Here is a 25,605-nt window from a genome sequence, read left to right as displayed (position 1 = left end):
GCACATCAGTGCATGTATGTATGCTTAGTCGTGTCTGACTCTTTGTGACCTCATGGACTGTGGCCTGCCAGGCTCATCTGTCCATGGGATTTTTCAGGCAAGATTATTGGAGTGGGTTACCATTTCCTTCTCCACGGGATCTTTCTAATCCAGGAAGCCATGTCTCCTGTGTCTACTGCATTGCAGGCAAATTCTTTATCTACTGAACCATTTTGGAGGGCACATCAGAATTAGGTTTAATTTTCAGATTTGTCACAATTAGCTGCACAAATTACTTTAACTCCCTGAGTATCATTTTCTTTTACCATATGGCTATATTGAATTCCTCTCACATTTTGAAGAGTATCTACCACAATTTCTGATACCATGGAGATGCACAAAAAATTACTTACTGTCAGACAGATGCCTTAATACTAGGCTGCCAAAATCCTGAGAAGTCTGCATTCTAAGTAACGTGGTTCACACTTATTTTCCGACCAAAAAACCATGGTATTATATGTCAATCATGAGTCAATCACAAGGTATAGGAGATGTTGGGACTAGAAAGATGTCCTTGGACTTCCTAGTGGTCCAGTGGTTAAGAATCTGCCTGCCAATACAGGGGACATAGGATCAATCCCTGGTCCAAGAAGATTCCACATACTGTGGGACAGCTAAGCCTGAGTGCCACAACTAGAGCTCATGTTCCTTGGTCAAGCTCAAGGGCATCTCAATGAGAAGCCCACACACAGCAACAGAGAATGGCCCCCAATTATAGCAACTAGAAAAAGCCTGTGCAGCAGCGAAGACCCAGTGCAGCCAAAAATAAATAAAATTTAAAAATAGAAAGATGTCCTTACCAAGAGTTGAATTTGAAGAACCTTTCTCCATAAATGTTTAGCAATAAACAGGGTATGGAATCAACTAAATTTTGGAGAATGGCCCATTTTATCTCTTTCTTTATAAAGTGATAATGCCTACTTAGCTAGAAAAGAATAATGATGAATATAAAGCAAGGTAGATTTTATTTAAATGCACTTTTCCCCAAATATAGTTGATCATATAATCTTTTCTGTTTTCAACTAAAAACATTTCAAAGACTTAGTATTCTGAAAAATACATTTTTGCAAATGCTAGTATCAAAGTCCATGGAGAAAATCTGCCCAATCTACCTTCTCCTAGTTAATCTCAGACCCTTCCTTAAAAGCTAATTAAAACAATCACTTGAACCATTTCTGAAAGCCAAATAGTGAAGAGATCACTTCCTTTTTTCCCCAGAGTCGTGATCTTGGCATCAATTTCAAGTGATAAAAATCTCAAGAGCTAAACATCAGCCTTCAAATGAGCTCATCATATCAGATGACACCTGGTTATTGTTGAAATCACTACCGATATATAGTCTTGTTTTTTTCTGAACTCCTGCAAGAATGTGACAGTATCATTTCCAAAACATAACGTGTACTCCTAAGTCTGTGTTAATTGTTCCTTGCTTGACACAAAAGGTCTGAGGCAGAGGCACCCAGGAAAGAAGGCATTATGAGAACAGTCAGATTAGATTTGTGAAGACAATTAAGCTCAATTCTTTATGGCCACTTCTTACTCTTAGCTTTGAAATATTTCTTGCTGTTGAATCATTTGGATTCCTGGTAGCACTGCTGGGGGAAAAAAAAAGGAGAGATATTTATTAAACAAACAAACAAGAACAAAGTAATAAATCTAGCTCTTCTTACTATGTGAATTAAATTGAGAGACTATAAAAGTTTGCATTTTTGTGTTAGGAGTTTTACAGAAAGTATCTTTAGCATTTCCTTTTCTGAAAATATGTCTGTGCAGAGTGCTATCAAATTTTAATTGTCCCCAGAGGACAGGTTACAGGTAATTAAATCAACTCTCTCCAGCAAAGAACACTTTAAAACACTTTTGAGAGTGCTGGAGTTTTTACCTGACCTTTGAGAAAAGCACTTTGTGACTGACATAGTTTGTGTTTCTGTTAGAGGTTTCTCTTTGGCACAGATGAATTAGCATCTACCTTCATAAAGTCTGAGTTCAGATAAACTTAGACATACTTAGCCACTGGCTTGTCTTCTCATGTTGAGTGATCCTTGGATTGGGGGTTCATTCTATTCTATGTTAGTTTTATCAGGGGAGCTATATGAATGAAAGTGCATAATTTACTTCACAGTCTTAAGGAATGACTTATATTCAGTATAGAAACCTGGTGGAATAAATATCTTTTTTTTTTTTTTTCCCAATATGCAACAACCACCCTTATGCTTGTAAGAAACAGGGATGGCATTAATGTCATCCCAGAAGCTTTAGCAGTTTCCTCTATGTGAGACTCTCTGAAAGGGCTTAGGATATACATATGGGTTGACTTTTCAAGTTTTCTTCTTTATCCTTTCCTAAAGCACCTATTTTGCAGTCAACCCTCAGGTGTAAATTCTTGTAATGAGAAGTTCTAAACTCTAGAGCACTTTCTTGCCTGTAAATGGTGTCCTATATAGGACTTTGTCGGAGAAGGCAATGGCACCCCACTCCAGTACTCTTGCCTGGAAAATCCCATGGATGGAGGAGCCTGGTAGGCTGCAGTCCATGGGATCGCTAGCAGTCAGACATGACTGAGTGACTTCACTTTCACTTTTCACTTTCATGCATTGGAGAAGGAAATGGCAACCCACTCCAGTGTTCTTGCCTGGAGAATCCCAGGGACTGGGGAGCCTGGTGGGCTGCTGTCTCTGGGGTCGCACAGAGTCGGACATGACTGAAGCGACTTAGCAGCAGCAGCAGCAGCAGCAGCATAGGACTTTGTACACATCAGATTCTCAGAAAATGCTTATTAATTATGTGTTGTAGGGAAATGAGTAGACCATTGAGTTTGAAGTTGGAATAATCAGCTCCATCTTTCCCACTACATTTTTGTAAAGGTAAGTGTATCTGCCTGGATGTCAATTATTTTTTTCTATAAAAGAAAGTTATTGTTTCATCACTAAGTTGTGCTGACTCCTTTGTGACCCCATGGACTGGAACCCACCAGGCTCCTCTGTCTATGGGATTTCCTGGGCAAGAATACTGGAGTGGGTTGTCATATCCTTCTTCAGGGGATCTTCCCAACCCAGGGATCAAACCTGCATCTCTTGTATTGGTAGGAGGATTCTTTACCACTGAGCCATCTGGGAAGTTCCATAAAAGAAAGTGCATGCTTGCTAAATCATTTTAATTGCTCTACTCTTTGCAACGCTGTGGACTGTACCCCGCCAGGCTCCTCTTTCCATGAGATTCTTCAGGCAAGAATATTGAAATGGGCTGTCATGCCCTCCTCCAGAGGATATTACTGACCCAGAGATTGAACCCTCATCTCTTACATCTCCTGCATTGGCAGGCAGGTTCTTTACCACTAGAGCCACCTAGGAAGCACGTAAAAGAAAGTACTTTTATTTAAATGTTGATGAACTGTATTAAAATTCCTATGTTCAGTTAAACAAAGACTATTGAAATAGGACTTTTTCTTGAAAATTCACAGATATTTGTTTAGTCATCATATATTTGTTAAATTTGTTTGATGGGCCAGAAAATGTAAATGAGGTCATTCTTATCTAAAGATGCTCACTGTGAGAATATAATTCTATTGGACAAATTATTTTCTGTGCATTAGGCTTCCCTTAAAAGTATGTCACGTATTTTTGAAGTTTTGGTGGCTGACACCTCTCATGATGCTTCCAGTAATCTTTAAACACATATTTTTTTTAATTATAAAGGAGTACCTGCTGACTGATAGAAATTAAGTGAAGGATGACATGAAAAAGACAACCCTAATTCCATGATCCCACTATTTAGAAGACAAGAACTACTGAACTTAGAAAATCCTATTTTGTCATTCAATTCTACGTTGAATATGCATATATGAATGAGTGTGTTTGGATAATAAGAACTATTAGGGTCTTAGTATCTATATCTGTATCTCTATGTGTTCTGATGTTTTCACATGTTATTGTCTTATAATGCTAAATATATTGTAATAGCAGAATTTTATTGTTCAAGACTACTTGACCATAAAAATGAACCATGATTTATTTCCATTTTGCATACTTCTTTAACTACTAGTATATTATATGCACTAAATGAACATATTTCTTCACAAAATATTTATAAAATAATTTTCATAGTGTATGTAGATATTTAGATGAAACTTTCTAAAATACTCTTTGCTTTTTTGTTTTAACAATAAATCTTTTTTAAGCAATTATTTTCTTTCTCTCACTCTCTTTTCAGTGTAACAGTTCCCATATTTTGTGTTTCAGAAACTTGTCTTAATCCTACTTTACCTATTGAAACATTTGGGCAAGGAAGAGTTAATCCAATCCATTTTGCCACTACATAGGTCTTGGACTCCCTGTTTTCATTCTCGTTATTATTTGCCAAGATACAATCAGAATACTAATTTTCTGCATTAGATAAACAGGATTTTTTTTTGTATAGACCTAGATTTCAGTATATTTCAGTGAAAATCAATATGTTTCTCACAACTGGAATCACTCTCTGAGGATGTGGAGACAAATACATTGAAAAATAATTTCAAAGTAGGCTAAAATTTGTCTTTTGATAGAAGCACCACAGGATAGAATAGCATAGGAATATAATCATGAGATTATATAGAATTTCTGGTATGCTCTTCTTCTGTGCCTTTGTGTTTCTTAGCTCTTCCTATAATTGCAGGTACGACAACAATGCAGTATGTAGACACTGTCAACCTACATCCTGTTCATTACCATCATATTGTAGTTAGTTTTCATTTCTTATTGGATGTACCAAGGGAGATGAGAAGCAAAGATGGCTGTGTGGCACAAGCAGTAGGTCATGAGATGCTTTAGATCACTTTCAGGAATCAGCTCACCCAAAGCAATGACATGTCACCTTTTTGTAAATTTCTTTCCTCTTGTTGCTACTGCTAAGTCACTTCAGTCGTGTCCAACTCTGTGCGACCCCATAGATGGCAGCCCACCGGGCTCCGCAGTCCCTGCGATTCTCCAGGCAAGAACACTGGAGTGGGTTGCCATTTCCTTCTCCAGTGCATGAAAGTGAAAAGTGAAAGGGAAGTCACTCAGTCGTGTCCGACTCTTACTGACCCCATGGACTGTAGCCTACCAGGCTCCTCCATCCATGGGATTTTCCAGGCAAGAGTACTGGAGTGGGGTGCCATCGCCTTCTCCATTCCTTCCTCTTACCCCATCAAAAATAGTCCATATCTGAGAAATTGTCAGCCATTGGTCAGAGCCATATATTGTCCAAAGTCCCATAAACTTAAAAATATTTTTTCCTTTTTTGTTTCTGCAAAATGCAATATTCTAGCTCTGATCTGTTTCATACTTTAGTTAACGGGAATTCATCCTGAGATTTTCAAGGAACAGATGAATTAATAACCAATATTCCTACTTTGGTCCATGTGAGCAAAGTGGCAGGACCGCAGTAATATAAAAGTGAGTGCCATGCTTCTGTAAATCCATTTCTACTTATAAATCTCTTTCAAGCTAACATCTAAAATGATATTTTTAATATCTCAGTCATTGGCACAACCATCCATGAAGCTTCCCATTCTAATGGATACTATTCATTTTGGTGGGAGGGAAGGGTAAGAGACAGCTAAGGGAAACACAGTTCCCACTTTTTCCATGGAACTAATCCTATCTCAGATGAAAACATTAAAAAATCTTCTTTTTTTTAACTATCCCACTGGTAGCTGCCCCCACCTTGACCTGGTTACAGTGCAAGTCTGTGATATGTCACTAGCCCAGCTTGGATGTCCAACACATGCCTTTCGTAGGATTCAGCTAATTGGGATCATGTGCGTTTCACAACAAAAACCAACATTAATGTAGGCTTTATTTGGATAACAATAATCAAGACAAAAGAGTAGTGACAGCAAAGTAATCACTACTTATTGATGCTATGTGTCAGGCATTCTTGTGAATACATTAAACATAATTTTACTTTATGTCCACATCAACATCACATGATGGGCTCTGTCATGCTCCATTTTCAAATTAGGAAACCAAGCCTAAAGAGGCAATGTATTGTCTAAATTTAACAGCAGATTTATCATTCAAATCCAAGATTCTTGAACTCTAAAGACTGATTTTCTTCCTGTATTCCCAGAGTGTGAGTGTGTGTGCATATGTTTGCCTTTAGTTCATATTTCTATAGTGTCCTGTTGGTTTCTTCATAGGCACCCCAGTAAATAGCATAATACCATTATCAAATGTATCTACATAATATTTATAAATGTTAGTATACAGCACCGAAGAACTGATGCTTTCGAACTGTGGTACTGGAGAAGACTCTTCAGAGTCCCTTGAACAGCAAGGAGATCAAATCAGTCAATCCTAAAGGAAATCAACCCTGAATATTCATTAGAAGGACTGAAGCTGAAGCTTCAATATGTTGGCCACCTGATACGAAGGCTGACTCACTGAAAAAGACTCTAATGCTGGGAAAGACTGAAGACAGGAGGGGAAGGGAACGACAGAGGATGAGATGGTTGGATGGCATCACTGACTCAGTGGACTTGAATTTGAGCAAACTCTGTGGGACGGTGAAGGACAGGGAAGCCTGGTGTGCTGTAGTCCATGGATTCGCAAAGTCAGACATGATTCTTTGAACATGAACATGAACTGAACAGCAACAATAGTAGTTTTGCATTTCCTCCAAGAAGAAAAAAAAAATTAAGTGTATGAAATACCATAGTCACTTTCTTTTTTCTGACTAACAGATAATAAGCTGCCTTTTTTTCCTGCAAAAATGATTTCTTATCATCAAGTTCCTTAAGCTCCAGCTGATGGAATTAATCATTTCTACATTTCCGTTCAGCGCTTCAGTCTGAAGAGTCCAAAGTCATGAGGCTTCTGAGTTAATAAAACAACATTATGTCTTAAATTACTCCTCATTTCCCCCAATGTGTAATGGAAATTGTTATATTATTTCATACTGAACTATTTTGTTGACAAAATCCTCCAACAGCAGTAATTGACTAGACATTTGTACATGAGATTTAGTACAGGTATTAAAAAAAATTTATCATACATCCTTTTATTAGAAGTTTATCAAGAATAGGCTCATTCATAGACAATTTTCTCTTCTCCATCCAATCTTTATTTCCAAAATGGAAAAGCAGAATCTTGATTCAGTGATGAAAATTTTCTTTGCTTAAAATCCATATTACATTTGAATGGGACTTAGTTTACACGTAATATTGAATTCAAATTTGAGCAGTGGCATCATTTTGGGGAGAAATAACTCAGAGTGCTTTCATAGCTCAAATTTTAATGGTATATATAATTTGCCCAGATAAGAGCCCAAAATCAGAGTCTTGTGCAGAAATGATAGAAACTGTCATTAAAATTGTTGAAAGTAGAAAAGTCAGGTAAAAAGTTAAAGACAATTTTTTCCCATTTTTTCTTTCTTTTTAAAGAGTCCTCAAATTTTTTGAACCATTATACTTTGAAAAGGAAAAAAAAATGTCAAAATCATTCTCTTTGTACCCTTAGTTGTGTGATAAGAAATGGATTGACAATAGTTCACCAGAAATAATTCCAAATGCTTTGAAATCCTTCCTTTGGGGAGAAATTTATGTTCTGTGCAGTATGAAGAAAGTGAAGTTCTTTATTATAATTACTGCAATGAGACCCAGAGCATCCAGTGCTATCTACCTCTCCCTAGCACTTACACATAAAGCATCCTAAGTGTCCTCTAACCCTGGTACCCCAGGGAAGCCAGGTTCATGGAGAATTACGCTGCCACTACTATTTGGGACAACAACAGCCCTAATCTCAGAGCCATGACTGTAATGCAGCTTTCAAGGATGCGAATCTTCTATAACTATAAACTCCTGATTCTAAAGCTAAACTCCCAGATTTTGTAGTAGGAGATCTCATCCTGCAATTCCATCTACTTCCTGAAGATCACAAAATTATGCCTCAAAATATCTTGAAATATCCACAAATAAAAATCACAATTGTTCCCTTCTTTTATTCCACACTCACTTTTACTTCCTTCATTGCCTACTTTTCCTTTCTTTTCTTGGGGATAGGTGATGGTGGTTGGATGCTGACTCTGGCTTATGTCTCAGCATCTGTTATCTGCTAATTTCACAAACTGGAAAACTGAAATTCACCCTTAATTCCTCCCTCTGCTCAACCATCAATAACAATAAAGGACCATGTCTGTCACTCTAGGGATGCCTAAGTATCTATCAAAACTTTGCCCAACTTTCATAATCACAGAAAGTACATTAGATTACAGTTCTTCCCCTTCTGTCAAGGATTTGCCATCCATCCTAACTGCCTATCCTCTTTTCAGTCCTGACCCTTTCAGTTGGATTGATCTTCACACTCTTGTCAAAATGGTCAACCTGGATTGAAGCTAAAAAGATCCTCTGCTTCAATCAGTTTAATGGCCTCTCCTCCTTAGGCTCATTTCTTGCTTACAGAATTCTAATCCCTAGATTATTTCTGATCATTTGTTTTCTAACATTTCCCGAGTATGGAGTATTGAGATATTTCAACTCTTAAAGTTGCATATATTTAGTGAACATACAATAACTTCCTCCCTGATAAGACTGGCACCAAAACTGATTCCCCTTGATTTATCTAAGGCAGCACTTTCTAACCCTCATCTCATATTATCCACCATCTTCTGAGTCAAAATTTGCTTAAACAAGCTGCTGAAGCTGTTAATTATGACCTTAGATTCAACCGTACATTCATAATTTATTTTTCTAATTCTTTAATTCTTATATTGTGGTCTCTTCTTAGTCTTCCCTGGTTGCTGTCCTAAATAAATTTTCCAATTTTTGGTTTACTATAGTTCTATAAATTAAACAAAATACATATATGTAATATATATATAAACCTGCTTAAACAAAAGAATGTAAGAGATATGTGTGTGTGTATGTGTGTGTGTAAAATACCCCAAGGAAAATAATACTTATAAGAAAAAAATTGATGTGAGTAAATATTTTTGACTACCTCCTGAAACCTTTCATATAGAATAAGTCTCTTGTCTCTCTCTCTCTCTCCGAGTCTCTTTTTCTTTCTCTCTTCCTTTTAATTAGTACATTCTCTAGCTTTTACTATCAAGAAAGTTTCAAATGCTGCCTGTCAGGAAATGACTTTCCATCTTTGTTTCAGTAATCAAACTTGGAAACTCTAATCAGGAATACAGAGCATCCTTTCCCAAATGCTGAAAATAATGCTTTCCTCTCTCACCTCTCTTAAATATATCTCTCTTACACCATTCATAACAGTCTAGTGGACTCTGAGATTCTTATGTATTCTTGGTGTAAGAAGATTTTGGTTTCAGTTAAGATGGAGTACAGAGACTAAGCTACTCTTGTTCACTGATTATTAGTAAAAATCAAGGAAGCAGCTACTAGAAGATGATGTAGAATAAATGAGAGCAGGCAGATAAGAGTGGGGAAATCAAAACAAAAAAATGGCCATAGGGTAATACATTGCCTGCTTGTTTTTGCTCTTTTTGTTTTTTATGATTTACTCCGTGTTTTTGTCTATTACATTATGTGAATTTCTCTTTTTCTCCTGTAACTCCTTGATTAGACCCTCACAGCTCCAAGATTTGCAAATGGATATAGACAGAAAAATTATAAGAAAAAACACTTTCCTGGTGGCTGAGATGGTAAAGAATCTGCCTGCAATACAGGTGACCTGGGTTTGAACCCTGGGTTGTGAAGATCCCCTGTAGAAGGGAATGGCTACCCACTCGACTATTTTTGCCTGGAGAATCCCATGGACAGAGGAGCGTGGTATGCTACAGTTCATGGCGTCACAAAGAGTCAGACACAACTGAACGACTAAGCTTTCACACTTTTCTCAATAAAGGAGTAAGATGTTGCTGGAGGTAGAAGAATGAAGTTCTTTTGATTTATCAAGCACCATCCTAGGCAAACCCTAATTAAACCTTCACCTTCTTATGGTGAAGACAACAGAGGCAGCAGGAGGGGAGATGGTGGTGGTGGGCAGGAACAGTTCCACACTCTTTCCTCCTGTTGTTTTCCTTTAACACTGACCTAGTCATGGGAATTTGCAATCGAATGGGGATACTAAATCCTCAGGTTTTTAACCAGAGAAGCAGGAAGGAAGCCACTGAGAATTCAGGAGTATGGAGAAGATTGCAGACAAGTGGGCAAAAGAAGATGGTAGACAGGTGGACAAAAGAGAAATCTTGTGCTATTCCATTACTACTGTAAGTAGAACTGATCAGAATCAACAAGAGAAAAATTTTGAAGACTGAACAAATATGTAGATCACTGCCAGGCCCCAGAGTGAAACTTGGATGTTTCACATACTGGACCAACCAAAATTGGTCAGCCAAGGCTTGAAAACTAAACTGTCATTGGAATAACAATTCAAAGCAAGTAAATCAGTACTTGTGGTCTGAATCCAACCCGTTTGATTGGTTGCTTTAAAATTTTCTTTAAAAGACTTTTACAGGACCCTAAATCTCATAATTATTTGCTTGAACTAGAAAATCACTGCAGATGGTGACTGCAGCCATGAAATTAAAAGATGCTTGCCCCTTGGAAGAAAAACTATGACCAACCTAGACAGCATATTATAAAACAGAAATGTTACTTTACCGAGAAAGGTTCAGCTAGTCAAAGCTATGGTTTTTCTAGTAGTCACTTATGGATGTGAGAGTTGGACCATAAAGGAAGCTAGTACTGAAGAATTTATACTTTTGAGCTGCGATATTGGGGAAGAATTTTGAGAGTCCCTTGGACTGTGAGGAGATCAACTAGTCAATCCAAAAGGAAATCAGTCTTAAATATTCATTGGAAGGACTGAAGCTAAAGCTCCAATACTTTGGCCACCTGATGTGAAGTACTGACTCATTGGATAAGACCCTGATGCTGGGAAAGATTGAAGGCAGGAGGAAAAGGGGATGATAGAGGATGAGATGGTTGGACACTATCACCAACTCGATGGACATGAGTTTAAGCAAGCTCCAGGGGTTGGTGATGGACAGGGAAGCCTGGCATGTTCCAGTACATGGGGTCACAAAGAGTTGGACATGACTGAGTGACTGAAATCTCATAATAGCTTTAAATTATCCATCATAGTTATGCACCATGAATACAGTCTTCAAATGAATGGAAATAGAGAAGACTTGTCCATGAAGTACAATCTTTAAAAGTAGAAATTTAAGAACTGAAAAACACAATAATGCAAATGTTTAAATCAACAAAAGTCTCAGTAATAGAAATGATATACAAAAGGGTCAGTGGAATTGAAGGTAGATCCATAGAAATCATAGTCTAAACACAGAGAAGAAAGATTAAAACTGAATGCACCACATTTCAGGGACCTGTGCAACAGTTTCTAAAGGTATAACATTGTGTCATTGCAGACTCAATAGGAAGATGCTAGAGACAGCTCCTGACAAAATATTTGAATTTGCAACAGTTGAAAACCTCCAAAATGTGGTTCCCTGTTGTCTTAGATGGTAAAGAATCTGTGTGCAATGCAGGAGACCTAGGTTTGATCCCTGGTTCAGGAAGATCTCCTGGAGATGGGAATGGCCCTACGCCAGGACTCTTGCCTGGAGAAGTCCATGGACAGAGGAGACTGGCGAGCTACAGTACATGGGGTTACAAAGAGTCAGACATTACTGCATGACTAACACTTTCAGTTCACTTTCCCAAGTGCGGTAACACCCATAAACTTGTAGATTCCAGAAACTCAGCAAAACCCAAGCACAATGAAATTGAAGTAAACCATGCCCAGACACATCTTAATCAAACTCCTGAAAACAAAAAATATATATAAAGGGAAAAAGATTAAAAGCAGACAAAGACAATACATTGCACATAGAGGAAAGTTGTTCAAGTGGGTCCAGATTTCTAATGAAAATCAATGGTGGCAACAGAGGAGCCTGGCAGGCTACAGTCCATGGGGTTGCAAGAGTTGGACATGACTTAGTGACTAAATCACCACCAACAAGAGAGTGGAACAGCATTTCTTAAAGTTCTGTGAGGAAAAACAGAGGTCAACTTAGAACTCTCTGTTCAGCAAAACTATCTTTATAAAGGAAAGTGAAATATATCCTCAGATGAAGGAAAATTAAGACAATTTGTTACCATAGACATGGTTTAAATGGATGCAAAGGAGCTTGCTTATTCAGTTGAAAAGATGCTATAAAAGGAAATTTGGAGCCTTAAGGATGAATTGAAAGCAACAAAAATGGCAACTATCTATATAAATGAAATAGAATACATTTTGCCTCTTACAATTTTAAAAAATGTATGACTTTTTTTAAAATTTGTTTATTTTAATTGGAGGCTAATTACTTTACAATATTGTAGTGGATTTTGCCATACATTGACATGAATCAGCCATGAGTGTACATGAGTTCCCCATCCTGAACCCCCCCTCCCACCTCGCCCCCATCCCATCCCTCAGTGTCATCCCAGTGCACCAGCCCTGAGCACCCTGCCTCATGCATTCAACCTGGACAGGCAATCTGTTTTACATATGATAATATACATGTTTCAAATCTGTTCTCTCAAATCATCCCAACCTTGCCTTTCCCACAGAGTCCAAAAGACTGTTCTATACATCTGTGTCTCTTTTGCTGTCTCATATATAAAGTCATCATTATCATCTTTATAAATTCTGTATATATGCATTCAGTTCAGTTCAGTTCAGTTACTTAGTCATGTCCGACTCTTTGTGACCCCATGAACTGCAGCACACCAAGCCTCCCTGTCCATCACCAACTCCCAGAGTCCACCCAAACTCATGTCCATCGAGTCGGTGATGCCATCCAGCCATCTCATCCTCTGTCATCCCCTCCCTGTCCAACACCAGCTCCTGGAGTTCACTGAGACTCACATCCATCGAGTCAGTGATGCCATCCAGCCATCTCATCCTCTGTCGTCCCCTTCTCTTCCTGCCCCCAATATCTCCCAGCTTCAGAGTCTTTTCCAATGAGTCAACTCTTTGCATGAGGTGGCCAAAGTATTGGAAATTCATCTTTAGCCTCAGTCCTTCCAAAGAAATCCCAGGTCTGATCTCCTTTAGAATGGACTGGTTAGACCTCCTTGCAGTCCAAGGGACTCTCAAGAGTCTTCTCCAACACCACAGTTCAAAAGCATCAATTCTTCAGCTTTCAGCTTTCTTCACAGTCCAACTTTCACATCCATACATGACCACTAGAAAAACCATAGCCTTGACTAGATGGACCTTTGTTGGCAAAATAATGTCTCTGCTTTTCAATATGCTATCTAGGTTGGTCATAACTTTCTTTCCAAGGAGGAAGCGTCATTAATTTCATGGCTGCAGGCACCATCTGCAGTGATTTTGGAGCCCCCCAAAATAAAGTCTGACACTGTTTCCACTGTTTCCCCATCTATTTCCCATGAAGTGATGGGACCAGATGCCATGATCTTCATTTTCTGAATGTTGAGCTTTAAGCCAACTTTTTCACTCTCCACTTTCACTTTCATCAAGAGGCTTTTTAGTTCCTCTTCACTTTCTGCCATAAGGGTGGTGTCATCTGCATATCTGAGGTTATTAATATTTCTCCTGGCAACCTTGATTCCAGCTTTTGCAGCCCAGCATTTCTCATGATGTATTCTGCATATAAGTTAAATAAACAGGGTGACAATATACAGCCTTGGCGTATTCCTTTTCCTATTTGGAACCAGTATGTTGTTCCATGTCCAGTTCTAACTGTTGCTTCCTGACCTGCATACAGATTTCTCAAGAGGCAGATCAGGTGGTCTGGTATGCCCATCTCTTTCAGAATTTTCCACAGTTTATTGTGATGCACACAGTCAAAGGCTTTGGCATAGTCAACAAAGCAGAAATAGATGTTTTCTGGAACTCTCTTTCTTATTCCATGATCCAGCTGATGTTGGCAATTTGATCTCTGGTTCCTCTGCCTTTTCTAAAACCAGCTTGAACATCTGGAAGTTCACGGTTCACATATTGCTGAAGCCTGGCTTGGAGAATTTTGAGCATTACTTTACTAGTGTGTGAGATGAGTGCAATTGTGTGGTAGTTTGAGCATTCTTTGGCATTGCCTTTCTTTGGGATTGGAATGAAAACTGACCTTTTTCAGTTTTCCAAATTTGCTGGCATATTGAGTGCAACACATTCACAGCATCATCTTCCAGGATTTGAAATAGCTCAACTGGAATTCCATCACCTCCACTAGCTTTGTTCATAGGGATGCTTTCTAAGGCTCACTTGATTTCACATTCCAGGATGTCTGGCTCTAGGTGATTGATGTTTTTCTTTCTGGCTTACTTCACTCTGTATAATAGGCTCCAGTTTCATCCACCTCACTAGAACTGATTCAAATATATTCTTTTAATGGCTGAGTAATATTCCATTGTGTATATGTACCACTGCTTTCTTATCCATTCATCTGCCGATGAACATCTAGGTTTCTTCCATGTCCTGGCTATTATGAACTGTGCTGCAATGAACTGTGCTGCAGTGAATATTGGGGTACATGTGTCTCTTTCAATTCTGGTTTCCTTGGTGTGTATGCCCAGTAATGGGATTGCTGGGTCATATGACAGTTCTATTTCCAGTTTTTTAAGGAATCTCCACACTGTTCTCCATAGTGGCTGTACTAGTTTGCATTCCCACCAACAGTGTAACAGGGTTCCCTTTTCTCTACACCCTCTCCAGCATTTATTGCTTGTAGACTTTTTGATAGCAGCCATTCTGACCTGCTTGAGATGGTACCTCATTATGGTTTTGATTTGCATTTCTCTATAATGAGTGATGTTGAGCATCTTTTCATGTGTTTGTTAGCCATCTATATGTCTTCTTTGGAGAAATGTATGTTTAGTTCTTTGGCCCATTTTTGGATTGGGTCGTTTATTTTTCTGGAATTGAGCTTCAGGTGCTGCTTGTATATTTTTGAGATTAATTCTTTGTCAGTTGCTTCATTTGCTATTATTTTCTCCCATTCTGAAGGCTGTCTTTTCACCTTTTTATAGATTCCTTTGTTGTGCAAAAACTGTTAAATTTAATTAGGTCCCATTTGTTTATTTTTGCTTTTATTTCCATTACTCTGGGAGGTGGGTCATAGAGGATCCTGCTGTGATTTATGTCAGAGAGTGTTTTGTGTATGTTTTCCTCTAGGAGTTTTATAGTTTCTGATCTTACATTTAGATCTTTAGTCCATTTTGAGTTTATTTTTGTGTATGGTGTTAGAAAGTGTTTTAGTTTCATTCTTTTACAAGTGGTTGACCAGTTTTCCCAGCACCACTTGTTAAAGAGATTATCTTTAACCCATTGTATATTCTTGCTTCCTTTGTCAAAGATAAGGTGTCCATGCTGCTGCTCTTAAGTCACTTCAATCGTGTCCAATTCTGTGTGACCCCATAGACGGCAGCCCACCAGGCTCCCCCGTCCCTGGGATTCTCCAGGCAAGAACACTGGAGTGGGTTGCCATTTCTGGTGTGTGGTTTTATCTCTGGGCTTTCTATTTTGTTGCATTGATCTATATTTCTGTCTTTGTGCCAGTACCATACTATTTTGATCACTGTAGCTTTGTAGTATAGCCTGAAGTCAGGCAGGTTGATTCCTCCTGTTCCATTCTTCTTTCTCAAGCTTGCTTTGGCTGTTGGAGGTTTTTTGCATTTCCATACAAATTGTGAAATTATTTGTTCTAGTTCTCTGAAAAATACCATTGGCAGCTTGATAGATTGTATTGAATCTATAAATTGCTTTGGGTAGTATACTCACTTTCACTATATTGATTCTTCTGATCCACGAACATATTTCTACATCTATTTGTGTCATTTTTTAATTTCTTTCATTAGTGTTTTATAGTTTTCTGTATATAGGTCTTTTGTTTCTTTAGGTAGATTTATTCCTAAGTATTTTATTCTTTTCATTGCAATGATGAATGGAATTGTTTCCTTAATTTCTCTTTCTGTTTCCTCGTGGTTAGTGTATAGGAATGCAAGGGATTTCTCTGTGCTAATTTTATATCCTGCAACTTTACTAAATTCATTGATTAGCTCTAGTAATTTTCAGGTGCAGTCTTTAGAGTTTTCTATGTAGAGCATCATGTCATCTGCAAACAGTGAGAGTTTTACTTCTTCTTTTCTGATCTGGATTCCTTTTATTTCTTTTTCTTCTCTGATTGCTGTGGCTAAAACTTCCAAAACTATGTTGAATAATAGTGGTGAGAGTGGGCACCCTTGTCTTGTTCCTGACTTTAGGGGAAATGCTTTCAATTTTTCACCATTGAGGATAATGTTTGCTGTGAGTTTGTCATAGATAGCTTTTATTATGTTGAGATATGTTCCTTCTATTCCTGCTTTCTGGAGGGTTTTTATCATAAATGGATGTTGAATTTTGTCAAAGGCTTTCTCTGCCTCTATTGAGACAATCATATGGTTTTTATCCTTCAATTTGTTAATGTGGTGTATCATATTGATTGATCTGACAATATTGAAGAATCCTTGCATCCCTGGGATAAAGCCCACTTCATTATCATGCGTGATCTTTTTAATATGTTGTTGGATTCTGTTTGCTAGGATTTTGTTTAGGATTTTTGCATCTATGTTCATCAGTGATATTGGCCTGTAGTTTTCTTTTTTTGTGGCATCTTTTTCTGGTTTTGGTATTAGGGTGATGGTGGCCTCATAGGATGAGTTTGGAAGTTTACCTTCCTTTGCAATTTTCTGGAAGAGTTTGAGCAGGATAGGTGTTAGCTCTTCTCTAAATTTTTGGTAGAATTCAGCTGTGAAACCATCTGGTCCTGGGCTTTTGTTTGCTGGAGGATTTCTGATTACAGTTTTGATTTCCGTGCTTGTGATGGGTCTGTTAAGATTTTCTATTTCTTCCTGGTTCAGTTTTGGAAAGTTATACTTTTATAAGAATTTGTTCATTTCTTCCAAGTTGTCCATTTTATTGGCATATAGTTGCTGATAGTAGTCTCTTATGACCCTTTGTATTTCCGTGTTGTCTGTTGTGATTTCTCAATTTTCATTTCTAATTTTGTTGATTTGATTTTTCTCCCTTTTTTCCTTGATGAGTCTGGCTAATCATTTGTCTATTTTATTTATCTTCTCAAAGAATCAGCTTTTGGCTTTGTTGATTTTTGCTATGGTCTCTTTTGTTTCTTTTGCATTTATTTCTGCCCTAATTTTTATGATTTACTTCCTTCTACTAACCCTGGGGTTCATTTCTTCCTTTTCTAGTTGCTTTACGTGTAGAGTTAGGCTATTTATTTGACTTTTTCTTGATAGACCAACTAAACAGAAAATTAGCAAGGAAACCAAACTTTAAATGATACAATGGGCAGACCTAGTATTAGACCTAATTGATATCTATAGGACATTTCACTGCAACATAATGAATTTCACCTTTTCTCAAGATCACACGGAATGTTATTCAGGATAGATCACATCTTGGGCCATAAATGTAGCCTTGGTAAATTCAAAAAAATTAAACCATTCCAAGATCTTTTCTGATCACAATTCAGTAAGATTAGATGTCAACTACAGGAAAAAATACCAGACCACCTGATCTGCCTCTTGAGAAATTTGTATGCAGGTCAGGAAGCAACAGTTAGAACTGGACATGGAAAAACAGACTGGTTCCAAATAGGAAAAGGAGTACATCAAGGCTGTATATTGTCACCCTGCTTATTTAACTTCTATGCAGAGTACATCATGAGAAAAGCTGGACTGGAAGAAACACAAGCTGGAATCATGATTGCGGGGAGAAATATCAACAACCTCAGATATGCAGATGACACCACCCTTATGGCAGAAAGTGAAGAGGAACTAAAAGGCCTCTTGATGAAAGTGAAAGAGGAGAGTGAAAAAGTTGGCTTAAAGCTCAACGTTCAGAAAAGGAAGATCATGGCATCTGGTCCCATCACTTCATGGGAAATAGATGGGGAAACAGTGGAAACAGTGGAAACAATGTCAGACTTTATTTTTCTGGGCTCCAAAATCCTGCAGATGGTGACTGCAGCCATGAAATTAGAAGATGCTTACTCCTTGGAAGGAAAGTTATGACCAACCTAGATAGTATATTCAAAAGCAGAGACATTACTTTGCCAACAAAGGTTTGTCTAGTCAAGGCTATGGTTCTTCCTGTGGTCATGTATGGATGTGAGAGTTGGACTGTGAAGAAGCTGAGCACTGAAGAATTGATGCTTTTGAACTGTGGTGTTGGAGAAGACTCTTGAGATTCCCTTGGACTTCAAGGAGATCCAACCAGCCCATTCTGAAAGAGATCAGCCCTGGGGTTTCTTTGGAAGGAATGATGCTAAGGCTGAAACTCCAGTACTTTGGCTACCTCATGTGAAGATTTGACTCATTGGAAAAGACTCTGATGCTGGGAGGGATTAGGGGCAGGAGGAGAAGGGGATGACAGAGGATGAGATGGCTGGATGGCATCACTGACTCGATGGACGTGAGTCTGGGTGAACTCTGCGAATTGGTGATGGACAGGGAGGCCTGGCGTGCTGCGATTCATGGTGTCACAAAGAGTCGGACATGACTGAGAGACTGAACTGAACTGAACTGAACAGGAAAAAAAAAAAAAAAAAACTATTACAAATTCTAACATATGGAGGCTAAATAACATGCTTCTGAATAACCAAAAAATCACATAAGAAATAAAAAAAGAAATCAAAATCTGCATGGAAACAAATGAAAATTAAAACACAACTCAAAACCGTTGGGACTCAGTGAAAGCAGTGCTAAGGGGAAGGTTCATAGCAATACAGGCTTACCTCAAGAAATAAGAAAAAAGTCAAATAAATAACCTATGTATGACTACTAAAAGCAAAAATTATTACATTGTCTAATTTTTTTCAAATTATGTATATTAAATACATATGACAACTACCACATAAATTAGGGATCCCTATGGGATATTCATGGGGTTGCAAAGAGTCGAACATGACATAGCGACTGAACTGAACTGATGGGATATTTTACTTTGACTTTGCAAAGAACCAGTTTTATATTAATATTTTTTTGCATAATTCAAAAAGAGCATTCTTGGATAGGAAGAGTCAATATATTTTAGATGCCAATTATTCACAATCTGATCTTTAGATTTAATGTAATCTCCATGAAAACCTCAGAAGATATTTTATAACTATAAAAAGATGTTTCTTAAATTTATGGGAAACAGACATGAACTCAAAGAGCCAAAATGATTTTGAGAAAGAACAACAAATTTAAAAGATTCAGACTTCATGATTTTAAGACTCACAAACAAACTGCATTAATCAACGTTATGTGGAGTAGACACATTGAACAATGGAACGGAATAAATAGTACAGAAATGGAAACAAATATAGTCAATTTTTGAAAAAAATTGTAAATGTATTCAAAAAAAGGACTTTAAATTTTATACCATAGATAAAATTTAAGTGGCTCATAGATTTATTTAAATGTAAAAGATAAACCTATTCAAAAATTTAAAAAGGAAACATTGGAAAAACCTTTGTGAACTTGAGTTAGGCAAAGTATCCTTATTTATGAAAATAAAACAATGATTAATAAAATTATTAATTGAGCTTTATCAAAATTAAAAACTTTTTGCTAGGAAAAAAAGATCCTGTTATCGATGTAAAAAGGCGTCATTGGAAGACAGCCCAGCAGTTAAATGAAGCACACATCTCCCATAGCACCCAGCAATCCCACTCATGCATTTATCCTAGAGAAATGACTATATAGTTAAACAAAAATCTGTATATGGATAGCTCTAGCAGTACTATCTGTAGTCACCCAAAGGTGGGCATAACCTAAATTTTCTTTAATATTTAAATAAAAAATAAATTTTGGTATAATGGAATGCTATCCAGCATTTATAAAGAAACTATTGATAAACACAACACAACTGAATCTCAAAAGCTCTATTCTAAGTGGAAGAAACCACTTCCACTGTTACATATTATCTGATTCTAAGTATATCACATTCTGGAAAAGACAAAATTACAGGGATGGAGAATAGGTTTCTGACTGACTACCATGGAGCAGCACAAGAAAAATTTGGGGGGTTGTAGAATTATTCTGTATTCTGTTTGTAGTGATGGTTACACAAATTTAAACATCTGTTAAATTCATACAGTTACATGCAAAAGTGTGACTTTTTACCATATATATATATTTAATTATATATTTATGTACATTTATATATTTTATTTCAGGAAAGACCATGTGTAAATATGTATATGTGTGTGTACATATACACACACAGAATCCAATTTAAAAAAATAAAAGTAGGGAAACTTGTTGATATCACTTAACCCACTTGCTCATTTATTTACGAATTCATTCATCCATGCTTCCATTCAACCAATATTTCTTGGGCCCCAGCTTTATCACGGAGAAAAAGACTTTAAACCTCTCATGTTCTCCTTTATCTTTTTCTTCCTCAAGGATTAAAGGGGTTTAAAAACAGAAATTCCACCTATAAAAGAAAATGAGTGTTGATTAACTTAAGCAGAGGCTACTATTTTTATCAGCAAATTGGAGGAGGAAAAAAACACAGGGACAAATAATTATTTACTTCCTCTCTCCTCTCTCCATCCCTCCTTTTCTCTCTATCACTTTCTCTCTTCTCTTTCCTCCCAGGGTTATTGGGTCCAGAGGCTTCTTGACTGAGAAAACCTGCATATTGAACACAGAGCACAACAGCCCTATGCTTTAGAGACAAATTATTTTTCTCTGTGTTTCATAAAATCTTTTCTTATTTGTGTCAGGATTGTGGTGTGTGGGGTGGGTGTGAGTGGATTATTCTTATTCTACAATTGTTCACTGGAAAGAAATACTCACTTCTGTTGTAACTGTCCTTTAAAATGATTAAAATATACTGTTATTATTCCCTATGCACATATTACTCTAGCAAGGAAAGAATAATTGAGGTGCCAAATAAAAATGAAAAATTCTTAGATCTTCTAGAAGAATAGCATTTTAGCACATTTCTTCCTATTTATGAATATGTATATCCCCCCAATTGAATGTAGTAACAGACACAAACTTTTCCTAGATACAAATGACTTCTATAATAAATAATTTAATTTGTTTATTAGATAATCATTATGTAATGAAATCTTAAATTCAATAGATAATTTATTCTATTCTTGAAGTAGAGTATAGAGGAGGGTAGTTCAAAAACAGTCTGGGCAATCTTCTCCATGAGTTCCCTCATGGAATAAGGATCGTTCTGACTTTATTCTTCCCATTTGCTTGAATGGTATTTCCAATATGAACTCATAATTCAGTACAACTGATCCAAATCTTGCCATCATATTCACATGATGTTCACAACCCAAAAAAGAGGAAGACAATTATAATTAAATGGGCCAAGGTGAGTAGTAACTGTCTTTTAAGTTAAAGTTATAAAAACCTGCTACTGGACATTTTTGCTTGAATTTTCCTTATTGGAAATTATTGATATAGTATCATCTAGCTGAAAGTGGGTCTTTATTTTTAGCAGCTCTGGTCCCATGTAAAAACAGTGGTCACAGTGCAGTAAAACATTAGAACAAATGTTGGGATGACTGATTCTCTGTTACACTTATCATATGATATTGTCCGTGATTTCCCTTTCAAATATCAGTCTCTCTCTCTCCTTTTTTTTTTTTTTTTAGCTAATAGTGGAATTGCTATTCTTGGTTAAAGAAAGTGAAAAAGTGAAAGTGAAGTCGCTCAGTGGTGTCCGACTCTTGTGACCCCATGGACTGTAGCCTACTGGGCTCCTCTTTCCATGGGATTTTCCAGGCAAGGGTGTTGGAGTGGGTTGCCATTTCCTTCTCCAGGGGATTTTCCCGACCCAGGGATCGAACCCAGGTATCGAACCCAGGTATCCCACATTGCAGGCAGATGCTTTACCCTCTGAGCCACTAGGGAAGCTCTTGGTAAATTTGTTGAATAATCATCATGTGTTTTGACATTGTAGATATTATTAGTTGAAACTGATGATATTCAATGAGAACCAATTATTTTGTTGGGAAAGGGAATGGTCTACAAATGAAACATAGAAATGGTCAATCATTATTTTTCATTTTAAGTTCTATTTATGCACACACATATACAAACTCATACATATCTTACAACTTCATATGGAAGTTTTTACCAATGATATAACATGATATACTACTAAAACATTAGTGGAATCATAATGGTATCTTTCTTGATTTTGGGAATAGAAAAAAAAGATTAGTGATAGTCCACTTCATATATTTATTAAGATGAATATCTACATTTACTTTCAACTTAACTTCACAGTTCAGAAGATGAAAAACATGCAAAGTCAGTGAAGCAACTCAACAAAGTTGGCTGAAATGGTCAAATTCCAAAAGTTGTCCATGGCTTGCAAGCACCATTTAGACTGAAAAAGACCCAAGTATTCATAACTTCACATTTCATAATTACAGTCAATGTTCATTTAAGTGGCAGTAATAAAATATTCTCCAGGAAAACTTCTATTGTGTCTGGAATAACTGACTTAAAATAAGAGCTCTAAATATGTTGAGTTCTATTTCCTTACTGAATTATAGAGTGATTAGGTAAGAGGACTCTTCTATTTCTCTGAAACTTGATTTTTCCATTGAAGATAATAAATATTCAACCATTCATTAATCCATTCCACAAATATTTACTGAGTACCACTTATGTGTTAGGAAATGTGCTAGACATTTTGAATGATTCTTAAAGAGAATGATAAATTAATGAATATTCTAGTAACAGTCACAATACTAAGATTTTAGTTTTGAGTAGGTCTTCTATTTGCTCTGTATTCTCAAAATGTAAGCTTCACTTCTCCATTCAACTGTTCTGCTTACTGGAATAGAAGGGCAACCCAGAAAGATACATTCGATTCATTTGAATGCTAAAATTCTGTTGTTGGAATAACATACGTTAAATTGTTAAATTCCTGTATTTTTCTTGGGCCAATATTTTAATGTACATAAATATTTCTTCTTTTGCCTTTCTTTGGGATTGGAATGAAAACTCACCTCTTCCAGTCCTGTGGCCACTGCTGAGTTTTTCAAATTTGCTGGCAAATTGAGTGCAGCACTTTCACAGCGTCATCTTTTATGATTTGAAATAGCTCAACTGGAATTCCATCACCTCCACTAGCCATGTTCATAGTGATGCTTCCTAAGGCCCACTTGACTTCACATTCCAGGATGTCTGGCTCTAGGTGAGTGATCACACCATCGTGATTGTCTGGGTCATGAAGATTTTTTTTGTACAGTTCTTCTGTGTATTCTTGCCACCTTTTCTTAATATGTTCTGCTTCTGTTAGGCCCATACCATTTCTTTATTGAGCCCATCTTTGCATGAAATGTTCTCTTGGTATCTCTAATTTTCTTGAAGAGATCTCTAGTCTTTCCCATTCTATTGTTTTCCTCTATTTCTTTGCACTGATAGCTGAGGAAGGCTTTCTTATGTCTCCTTTCTATTCTTTGGAACGCTGCATTCAAATGGGTATAAATTTCCTTTTCTCCTTTGATTTTCACTTCTCTTCCTTCCACAGCTATTTGTAAGGCCTCCTCAGACATCCATTTTGCTTTTTTGCATTTCTTTTTCTTGGGGATTGTCTTGCTCCCTGTCTCCTGTACAATGTCACAAATCTCTATCCATAGTTCATTAGGCACTCTATCAGATATAGTCCCTTAAATCTATTCCTCACTTCCACTGTATAATCATAAGGGATTTGATTTAGGTCATACCTGAATGGTCTAGTGGTTTTCCCCACTTTCTTCAATTAAAGTCTGAATTTGGCAATAAGAAGTTCATGATCTGAGCCACAGTCAGCTCCCAGTCTTGTTTTTGTTGACTGTATAGAGCTTCTCCATCACTGGCTGCAAAGAATATAATCAATCTGATTTTGGTGTTGACCATCTGGTGAAGTCCATGTTTAGAGTCTTCTCTTGTGTTGTTGGAAGAGGGTGTTTGCTATGACCAGTGCATTCTCTTAGCAGAACTCTATTAGTCTTTTCCCTGCTTCATTCTGTACTCCAAGGTCACATTTGCCTGTTACTCCAGGTGTCTCTTGACTTCCTACTTTTGCATTCCAGTCCCCTATAATGAAAAGGACAACTATTTTGGGTGTTAGTTCTAAAAGGTCTTGTAGGTCTTCATAGAACCATTCAACTTAAGCTTCTTCAGCATTCCTGGTCAGGGCATAGACTTGGATTACTGTGATATTGAATGGTTTGCCTTGAAAATGAACAGAGATCATTCTGTCATTTTTCAGACTGCATCCAAGTACTGCATTTTGGACTCTTTTGTTGACTATAATGGCTACTCCATATCTTCTAAGGGATTCTTTCCCACAGTAGTGGATATAATGGTCATCTGAGTTAAATTCACCCATTCCAGTCCATTTTAGAAAAGGCAGAGGAACCAGAAATCAAATTGTCAACATCGGCTGGAACATCGAAAAAGCACGAGAGTTCCAGAAAAACATCTATTTCTGCTTGATTGACTATGCCAAAGCCTTTGACTGTGGATCACAGAAAACTGTGGAAAATTCTTCAAGACATGGGAGTACCAGACCACCTGACCTGTTTCTTGAAAAATCTGTATGCAGGTCAGGAAGCAACAGTCGGAGCTGGGCATGGAACAACAGACTGGGTCCAAATAGGGAAAGGAGTACATCAAGGCTGTACTTTGTCACCCTGCTTATTTAACTTCTATGCAGAGTACATCATGAGGAACGCTGGGATGGAAGAAGCACAAGCTGGAATCAAGATTGCCAGGAGAAATATCAATAACCTCAGATATACAGTGACCCCACCCTTATGGCAGGAAATGAAGAACTAAAGAGTCTCTTGATGAAAGTGAAAGAGGAGAGTGAAAAAGTTGGCTTACAGCTCAACATTCAGAAAACTAAGAGCATGGCATCCAGTCCCATCACTTCATAGGAAATAGATGGGGAAACAGTGGAAACAGTGGCAGACTTTATTCTTTTGGGTTCCAAAATTACTGCAGATGGTGACTGCAGCCATGAAATTAAAAGACACTTACTTCTTGGCAGGAAAGTTTTGACCAACCTAGACAGCACATTAAAAAGCAGAGACATTACTTTGCCAACAATGGTCTGTCTAGTCAAGGCTGTGGTTTTTCCAGTGGTCATGTATGGATGTGAGAGTTGGACTATAAAGAAAGCTGAGCACTGAAGAACTGATGTTTTTGAACTGTGGTGTTGGAGAAGACTCTCGAGAGGCCCTTGGACTGCAAGGAGATCCAACCAGTCCATCCTAAAGGAAATCAGTCCTGAATATTCATTGAAAAGACTGATGTTGAAGCTGAAACTCCAATACTTTGGCCATCTGATGCGAAGAGCTGACTCATTTGAAAAGACCTTGATGCTGGGAAAGATTGAATGTGGGAGGAGAAGGGGAACACAGAGCATGAGATGGTTGGATGGCATCACTGAGTCAATGGGCATGAGTTTGAGTAAGCTCTGGGAGTTGGTGATGGACAGGGAGGCCTGGCATGCTCAGTCCATTGGTTCGCAAAGGGTCATCATGCCCTAGTGACTGAACTGAACTGAACTGAACTGATTTCTTCTTGCAAGCATGCTCAGTTGTGTCCAACTCTTT

The sequence above is a fragment of the Bos javanicus genome, chromosome 18, assembly GCF_032452875.1.
Source record: "Bos javanicus breed banteng chromosome 18, ARS-OSU_banteng_1.0, whole genome shotgun sequence".
Lineage (NCBI taxonomy): Eukaryota > Metazoa > Chordata > Mammalia > Artiodactyla > Bovidae > Bos > Bos javanicus.
This window is presented reverse-complemented; position numbering follows the sequence as displayed.